The sequence below is a fragment of the Chiloscyllium punctatum genome, chromosome 36, assembly GCF_047496795.1.
Source record: "Chiloscyllium punctatum isolate Juve2018m chromosome 36, sChiPun1.3, whole genome shotgun sequence".
In the NCBI taxonomy this organism is placed as follows: Eukaryota; Metazoa; Chordata; class Chondrichthyes; order Orectolobiformes; family Hemiscylliidae; genus Chiloscyllium; species Chiloscyllium punctatum.
In genome coordinates, this window is record NC_092774.1 from 2,135,522 (window position 1) to 2,145,620 (window position 10,099).

The window sequence follows — 10,099 nt, forward strand, 5'->3', positions numbered from 1 at the left end:
CAGCACAATGCACTCACAACCTATCTGATTAGTTTAAGGCGGGTGGGGACAGAATACACATGAGTAGCGTATAGTGCCCACAGAAGTGTCTGGGTCCACCAACACCTTTGACAGAAATGCTAACAGCTTGATACAGACTCAAGACAAAGTGCTAATAGCCAGGGCTGCAGTAATTGTCCTTCTCAGGAAGAGCAATTAGTGTCAATTACTACAGCAATGGACTTCTGCTCAGACATTGAAACTGACAATGTCTGTACTGAAACTGACAACGATTCTGCAATGTTTACAATAAACAAACTATGTTACAGAGACAAGGACCTCATCACTGACCTATTATATTACAAAATATATAAAAGTATCTTGACATGTGCTCCAGGTTGAGAGAAGACTCACAGCTGACCACTGTGCTGTTGGTGTCTTTCTCTCCCCAGAGCTCCTGTATTTCCTTGTACAATAAACTCTGTCGTTGAACCCTGACTCTGACTCTGAGGCTGGTGATTTTCCCCACAATAATGGGCGCTGCAAGCAGGTGCCCTGGTCAAAGGCCACGATCAGGGAGCCAGGGTAAGAACCAATTTGTACCTGCAAACAGGAAGAGTCTGACCGGGCCAAGGACACCGTTTAAAAGGTATACCAATTGCAATGTCTAACTTGCTACAGTACTGAGTTAAAACAAAATTAAGTGCATGTCTGTGGAGAATAAGTGGTAACTGTATTAACTGTTATAAGAACCTGCTGCTTGTGCTGAAACAGCCAGAGGACAAGGTAGTGCCTGTCTCAAAAACCCCGTACTAAACCAGTTGTTACGAGGGCTAGCCTCCCCCACACGAAGATTGGGATTTGAAGTGGGAATTGTAGCGTCAAAGGTACTCAGAGTTGTGAAGCACAAGTGGCAAATCCAGGTAACATTGGACTCTGTCGGGGCGAGCAACGCAGAGTCCAATTAGAGTTTAAGTTAAAAGTTGGGTGCTGTTTAAATTTGCAATTTCCAATGTGGTGAGGAAGAGGAGCTGATCACTCTGACCAAGAGCCAAATCTCAGTGGAGCCCATGTTACCAAGCTGAGGAACATGGACACTCTGAGTAATTATGATACTCTGTCAGTCCATGGTAGAACAACAGAGCTTGAATAGTGACGGTGGCCGGGAGGGTAAAAAGTCCCACCAATAGGGAGCACACCTTGCTAGGAGGCTGTTACAGCCGTACGGACGGCACTGGGACAGTATTATCGGCCAGGGGGTAGAGAAGTCCCCACTGGTTAGGAACACTTTACTGTTGGTGTTATCTGGGCTACACAATCTGCTAAATGGCAGATCAAAGTTTTCAGGGGGATACTGCAGTTTCCCTTATTGAGAAATACAAGGCAGACAGACAAGGGTTTGACAGAGCAAATGAAGAAAAGGGTTTGGGATCCATCCCAAACATTAGGATAACAGAGAGAGTGGATAGATAAACAGAAAGAAAACAAAACTAAAAAGATAGGGGTAATGTTAGTGTACCAATTACAGGCCTAATTGAACAAGGAGATGCCTTCACTCGCAGGTGGAGAAAAGGCCAAGAACGAATTGAGGATCTGGAGGACAGGATAAAGGAGCTAGAACAAAGATTAGAAAGAGTACGGGAGGAAAGGGAGATTGACTCTATCCCCTCCTACAAAACCATCCAGCAGGGACCAACTGCTCCCTCCTTTTTGTGAACCATGCAAGAGTATAACTTAGCGCCCGTTACCAGAGGAGGAACAGACTCACAGCCCAAAGCGAATTATAAACCCTTCACTTCAGGGGAAAGGCAGCAAATTATGGCCTCCCAAGGCAACTTACAACCCTGGAGCACAAACACCAGGTTCTGAGATGAGCTGAATAGTGTATGGGTAGGGCACCAACTACACCTGAGAGAAATACACCAGCAGGTCTGGACAACTTGCCCAGCAGACAAGTGGAGTCAGGTAACTGGTGGACCTGATGCCACAGCAACCTGAGACTTTAGGGGAAGATGGTGGGCGCATGCCGCTTCCCTTACAGCTGATGTAGATGCCCAGCAGGCCTCTTCGCCAATTTTAATTTAAAAAATCCAAGAGGGTGGTAGGAAATGCTCCCACAAACTGGAGCAAGATCACGAACACTGAGCAATTTAAAGGGGAAGGAGTCTCTGAATATGGGGAACGATTATTTAGGGTCTATCAGGAATGCTCAGGGTAAACAAACTCAGATCGGGGGGCCCAGGTATTCATCGAAGCTTTTAGAGATAGGGTCTCGACGTCCACCCCACTCCCTGAAAATGGGAGTAATAATGTCCTAGGATTATGATGATCTAGTTGAGTGGGCGAGCAGGGTGCAGGAGGCAGAAGCTCATGATAAAGGCAACACCTGACAAAGCAGCCGACCGGAATGGAGGCAAGAGCAGAATAAAACTATCCTGCCACAACTGTGGTCAACAGGGTCACTTTGCTAGAGAATGTAGGGTCGCACGAGTAGGGAATAGAGCAGGGAATAATGTAAAATACTGCAGCCACTGCAACAGAAAAGGACACATAGCAGCAATGTGCTAGGAAAAGAATGGGACACCCCCAAATACCATCCAAAACACTGCAGAACCATGGGGATTGCGAGGTCAGCAGAGCTGACAACCAGCTGCCCCTATTTGTGAGGATAAGGGAGAGGGGAAAATTTATGTGCCCGCAGTAATAGCAGGGAGGAAATATGAAATACTAGAAGACACAGGAGCGGATGCATCCATCACCAACTTACCCTTACCCCAACACAAATAAAATGGGGTAGGAGGGGATAAAACACCAGCTTACCTAAGTGACACTACCCTCGTAGAAATAAACAATACATACAACAGGTATTACTCAAATACAGAAGGGCCAGCAGTCACCGAGTTGCCCAGATGCATAGCAGCCTTCGACTGTGCTGCTTGGGCCATTAGGGTTAGTGAGCCTATCGTAATGACAGGGAATGTCATCCTCCACACCAAACACACCCTAGTAGAGATGCTGAACACAGGGAAACTGAGGGCCGTCTCCAATATGAGAGGGGCAAAGTGGGAGGCAGTTCTTTTATCCCCAAGTCAGTCCGTGGTAACACTTAGGGATATGGGAGAAAACCCAGCTGAGGGAATTCTAGACATCGGGGAACTGCACAACTGTGGGGATATAGATGGGGATGAAGATAGGGGTAGAATAAAGGATACCCCCCCCCCCCCGAGACAGAGTGGGGGAGACCCTCTTTGTGGACAGGTCATGAAAATATGTAGCAGGGTCGCCCCAAATAGGATGGGCTGTGGTAAATGGTCAGTTAGAAACAGTTATTTCCAGGAGGATTGATGGAAGTCAGTCAGTGCTGGTAGCAGAACTGATAGCACTCACCAAAGCACAGGAACTAGCAAAAGGAAAAATCGTGAATATACATATGGACAATCAATGTGCCTTCTGTGTAGCCCATGACTACATGGTGGCATGAGGTAGCAGAGGGTTCACCACCGTAGGAGAACCCCTATCAGACACCAGTTAAGAATTCAGGCACTATTACGTGCCAGTCAACAGCCTGAAGAGGCTGCAGTTATAAAAATAAAAGCCCATCAAAAGGAGCCAGCAAAAGCGAGTCCTGGTTGGCTAAAATTCAAAGGAAACCAGGCAGCAGACTGAGCAGCTCAGAAAGCCCTAAAACAAGAAGTCATTGTCAAGGCTGCAATAGCCACAACTGAATTAGCAAAAGACGCTATCCAAATTCAGCAGCTACAGGAGGACACCCCGCAGAAAGAGAGCGAGCAATGGAAACTCAGGGAGACCCATAAACGTTAAGATGGGACACTAGCCCAGACCTAGGGGACCCTGGGGAGACCTTCAGATAGGGCCACTACCACATGCCCATGGAAAAACATACTGCCTGGTCATCACAGACCAATTTACCCGGTGGGTAGAGGTATTCCTGACCAAAAGCTGCACTATGACCACTGTAACCAGAATATTAGCGGAAGAGGTAATCCCGAGGTAGGAGGTAGGAGGTATCCCTCCAGAGCAACTCTGACCAAGGGATGCATTTTATAGGCAAGGTCATGAAGGCCACAAGCAAGGGAGAGCTTGTACAATTATTGGTGACAAAGTATCACCCATGTTATTGATGCTTCTTAGAACATTACAGAAACCATCAAGAATATCCGAGACCAGCTCGAACATTTTCGACAGGGAGCCACAATTACAGACAGCTGGCTAAATTGGTTGATAGGTAAATCTTCGGTACCCAATTTGGTACATGGGATAGTTCTCCTCATTGCAAACTTACTGGTATTCTGTGTGGGCCTCAGGTGTTTAAAGCTCTGCTGTAAGGTGCTACTGACTGTGTCAGCAGCGAGTGTCACCACGGAAGACCCCCCAACGAAACTGGTACTCCACGATACCCCTCGGGAGGAGGAGCTCCTAGAGAGGGTTTAAACTAACTCTGCAGGGGCATGGGAACCTGGACTGTAGCTTTAGGGTACAGGACCTAGAGTGTAGGAAGATTAGGAACATGGCATCGATCTCGAAGGAGGGTGCCTGTAAACAGGAAGGTGGTTTGAAGTGTGCATACTTCAATGCCAGAAGTATAGGAAATAAGGTAGGTGAGCTTGCAGCATGGGTTGGTACCTGGGACTTCAATGTTGTGGCCATTACAGAGACGTGGGTAGAACAGGGACAGGAATGGCTGTTGCAGGTTCCAGGGTTTAAATGTTTTAGTAGGGTCAGGGGGTAAAAGAGGGGGAGGTGTGGCATTGCTTGTCAAGGATAGTATTACAGCAGTAGAAAGGGTGATGGAGGAAGACTTGCCATCTGAGGTAGTGTGGGCGGAGGTTAGAAATAGGAAAGGTGAGGTCACCCTGTTAGGAGTTTTCTACAGGCCTCCTAATAGTCCGAGAGAAGTAGAGGAAAGTATTGCGAGGATGGTTCAGGGGAAGAGTGAAAGTAGCAGGGTGGTTGTTGTGGGGGACTTTAACTTCCCAGATATTGACTGGGAAAGCTATAACACGAGTTCGTTAGATGGGTCGGTGTTTGTCCAATGTGTGCAGGAGGGTTTCCTGACACAATATGTAGACAGGCCAACAAGAGGTGAGGCCATACTGGATTTGGTTCTAGGTAATGAACCAGGCCAGGTGTTAGACTTGGAGGTAGGTGAGCACTTCGGGGACAGTGATCACAACTCGGTGACTTTTACTCTAGTGATGGAGAGGGATAAGTGTGCACTGCAGGGCAACAGTTATAGCTGGGGGCAGGGAAATTATGATGCGGTGAGGCATGACTTAGGATGTGTGGATTGGAAAAATAGGCTTCAAGGGAAGAACACAAATGATATGTGGAGATTGTTCAAGGAACAGCTAATGGGTGTCCTTGATAAGTATGTACCAGTCAGGCAGGGAGTAAAGGGTCTTGTGAGGGAGCCGTGGTTTAATAAGGAATTGGAATCCCTTGTGAAAGGGAAGAGGGCGGCCTATGTAAAGATGAGGCGTGAAGGTTCAGTTGGGGCGATTGAGTGTTATAAGGTAGCCAGGAAGGATCTAAAGAGAGAGCTAAGAGCAGCGAGAAGGGGACATGAAAAGTCCTTAGTTGGTAGGATTAGGGAAAACCCAAAGGCTTTCTATAGGTATGTCAGGAATAAAAGGATGACTGTGGTAGGTATCGGTCCAGTCAAGGATAGTAGTGGGAAGTTGTGTGTGGAGGCGGAGGAGATTGGTGTGACGCTAAATCAATACTTCTCGGCAGTATTCACTCAGGAACAGGACACTGTTGCTGATGTGAATATTGAGTCACTAGTGATTAGAATGGATGGCCTTGAGGTACGTAGGGAACAGGCCTGGGGAATACTGGAAAGGATGAAAATAGATAACTCCCCTGGACCTGATGGCATTTATCCTAGGATTCTCTGGGAAGCTAGGGAGGAGATAGTGGAGCCATTGGCCTTGATTTTTATGTCGTCGTTGTCTACGGGAATAGTGCCAGAAGACTGGAGGATAGCGAATGTGATCCCCTTGTTCAAGAAGGGGAGCAGGGATAGCCCGAGTAACTATAGGCCAGTGAGTCTCACTTCTGTTGTGGGCAAAGTCTTAGAGAGAATTGTAAGGGATAGGATTTATGAACATCTGGATAGGAATAATGTGATCAAGGATAGTCAGCATGGTTTTGTGAAGGGCAGGTCGTGCCTCACAAGCCTTATTGAATTCTTTGAGAAGGTGACCAAGGAAGTGGACGAGGGTAAAGCAGTAGATGTGGTGTATATGGATTTTAGCAAGGCGTTCGATAAGGTACCCCATGGTAGGCTACTGCACAAAATACGGAGGTATGGCATTGAGGGTGCATTAGAGGTTTGGATTAGGAATTGGCTGGCTGGAAGGAGACAGAGGGTAGTAGTTGATGGTATAGGTTCATCTTGGAGCGCAGTTACTAGCGGTGTTCCACAAGGATCTGTTTTGGGACCATTGCTGTTTGTCATTTTTATAAATGACCTGGAGGAGGGGCTTGAAGGCTGGGTGAGCAAGTTTGCGGATGACACGAAAGTCGGTGGAGTTGTGGGCAGCGAAGAAGGATGTGGCAGGTTACAGCGGGATATACATAAGTTGCAGAGCTGGGCAGTAAGATGGCAAATGGAATTCAATGTAGCTAAGTGTGAAGTCATTCACTTTGGTAGGAGTAACAAGAAGATAGATTACTTGGGCTAATGGTAGACTACTTGGTAGTGTGGATGAGCAGAGGGATCTCCATGTACACAGATCTTTGAAAGTTGCCACCCAGGTAAATAGTGCTGTGAAGAAGGCATATGGTGTACTGGGCTTTATTGGTAGAGGAATTGAGTTCCGGAGTCCTGAGGTCATGTTGCAGTTGTATAAGACTCTGGTGCGGCCTCATCTGGAGTATTGTGTGCAGTTTTGGTCGCCATACTATAGGAAGGATGTGGAGGCATTGGAACGAGTGCAGAGGAGGTTTACCAGGATGTTGCCTGGCATGGTAGGAAGATCGTATGAGGAAAGGCTGAGGCACTTGGGACTTTTCTCATTGGAGAAAAGAAGGTTTAGGGGAGATTTGATAGAGGTGTACAAGATGATTAGGGGTTTAGATAGGGTTGACAGTGAGAACCTTTTTCCGCGTATGGAGTCAGCTGTTACTAGGGGACACAGCTTTAAATTAAGGGGTGGTAGGTATAGGACAGGTGTTAGGGGTAGATTTTTTACTCAGCGGGTTGTGAGTTCATGGAATGCCCTGCCAGTAGCAGTGGTGGACTCTCCCTCTTTATGGTCATTTCAGCGGGCATTGGACAAGCATATGGAGGTTATTGAGCTAGTTAGGTAGGTAGGCTTCGGTCGGCGCAACATCGAGGGCCGAAGGGCCTGTACTGCGCTGAATTTTTCTATGTAGATGACATACCTCCACATGTAAACAGGAGGAACAAGTGTATCAGATAATAAGGATAGTGGAAGATGATAAAATTAGTAGGAGATATTTCTCAAATCAAACCTCCTGCAAATGAACGAGCTTATTATCACATTTTCAGACAAGACAACAGGGAAATCTTTTAAGATTGCTAATGACGTGTGAGGTAATTTGTAGAGATCAACCCAGATGTACCACAATAGCTGGATATGACATGGATGTGCAGGAAATTCAGGACTGGTGAAACTACATCCTTGAACCAAGAAAAAGAAGCTCACATGGAAACAGAGATTCAGTACATGCTGGAAAACCCATGATTGAACTGAATCAGAGCAAACCAGTAGTGTTCTTTCCTGAACTGGATGGATTAGCTAGACTTTGTGGATAGATTATAGAAATGTGAATGCTGTCACAAGGACAGATTCACACCAAAGTCTATGGTTGGAAGCCTGCATTGATTAGACTGACAGTCCCTCAGTCCTCTTGAAGATTTATCTAATGCCCTGTTTACATTGCTGAGGCACGTGAAGCAAATTGGAGCTAAAGTTCATAACTCCAGATTTAGAATTATGGAACCCCTACAATGTGGAAGCAGTCCATTTGGCCCATTGAGTCCACACCAACCCTCCAAGTGCATCTCCCACCCAGACCTAACCACTTACACTATCCCTGTAACCCAACATTTCCCATAGACAATCCACCCCAAACCTGCTATGGAAGGAAAACACATCCTGTGGAGAAAATCCATGTTGACGCACGGAGAATGTGCAAACTCCACACAGACTGTCACCTGAGGATGGAATCGAATCCGGGGTCCCCAGCACTGTGAGGCAGCTGTGCTCACCACTGAGTCACCGTGCCATCCTTAAATGATATTGTGGTATAAAGTGATACATGTGAGTCAGGTCAAGGACCTGTTTAAGCAAGTATAATTTGCTGCTTGAGTAATATATTTACTGGAAAGTGGATTTCTTCAGATTCTGGGCTAGCAAGCTATTGTCCTTGCTGCCAACATACAGACTCAAGACAGCAAAAGAGTCCCACATGGCCTGAACTGAATAAGAGAAATCATTGTATGATACCTGGGAGAGTGCACACCCTGGAAAGTCCACCTACATCTGGCTTGGAACAATTAAATTGCTTCGGAACATCCAAATCAGGATTCACCAAAATGAACATCTGGTGAAGTGGTCACCCAGTTCTAATGCAGGTTGATACTGGCACAGCCGTGTCAGTGATTGCAGAAGCAGTCTTTAACAAAATTCACTCTCTCCTCCATCCCTTAAGGTTATGTATGACCTCGGTGATACAGAGAACCTGCAGAAGGGAACCGTTATAGATTAAGGGGATATCTTACATTCCGGTGTCTTATGAGAAGCAGCTGCTTCAGTTCCTGATGATTGTAGTAAAAAGCTCAGTCCCCAAGCTTGATGGGGTGAAATTGGTTGAGAAAGATTCACCCAGATTGATTCAATATTTTTTGATTAGAATATGGCTGCCTGCGTGAAACCCTTCTAATACCCTAGACAATTCAGGATTGTCTAGGGACTATGAAAGGAGCCAAGGCCATCTTGCATATTGACCAAAAAGCAATCCCATAAACTTGCAAGGCCTAGCCAGTGCCATTTGCCTTACGTGCAACAATCAGGAGGTTGGAAAGCGAAGGAATCATCAAACCAGTCCAGTTTGTGGAATGGGCAGCACCGGTCATATCGATTATGAAACCCAATGGATCGGTTCACTTTTGTGGGGACCAGGCTGTGCTCCCCATTGCTTCAGGTTGAATTCAGTACTGGGTTTTCATTCTAAATGTATACAGTTAAAATTTGGGACACCAACTGGGAGGCCAAGTAGCAAATACAGATGCCTTGAGCCCCCGACTTTCTGGATATCAGTCTGGTCAACGCTGACAATATTAGACTGTAGATTCAAACAGATTCATTCCTGGCAAAGCTAAAACTTCTGATGAAAATGGGGGAAACACAACGAACATTGAAACCTTTCAAGATATGGGGTGAGACCAGATCATAATGGGGAACAGCATTGTATTATGGATAGCATCAGTGATTGTCCTGAGCAAAGGGAACATCAAATGCTGGCTGAACCCTAAGGTCTTCCAGAGGTGTCTACAATGAAGATGTTGGTGAATCTGCTGGCCAGGAATGGATGCAGACATAGCTGAATTGGTGGGCAGTGCCTTGAATGCCAACAAGGACAAAGTTTACACCCAGAAGCTCCCCCACATTCATGTGAATGGCCGGGTAAACTCTGAATTCAGTTACATGTCAACAATGCCTTTCATGGGCTCAACGTTCTTCATCATTGTGAATGCCCCATTCAAAGTGATTGGATGTGAACAGAGTTCATTCGTCAACCATGGGGAAGAGGATTGAAATGTCACAAGCAGCTTTTGCAATACACAGGCTCCCCGAAGTATTGATCACAGACAATGGGCTGTCATTCACCAGCAGGGAATTCAAGTATTTCCTCAAGTTGAAAGGCATTCGGCATACAGCTCTATACCATCGATCATCAAATGGTCTGGTGGACAGAGCAGTCCAAGCTTTGAATACAGGCTTAAGTAAACAGCCTACAGCTTCACTGGATACCAAACTGTCCCCGTTCCTATTACTGGACCATCCCTCATGCAGCTACAGGGATAACACCAGCAAAGTTGCTAATAGGGAGAAGACTCCACAACAGG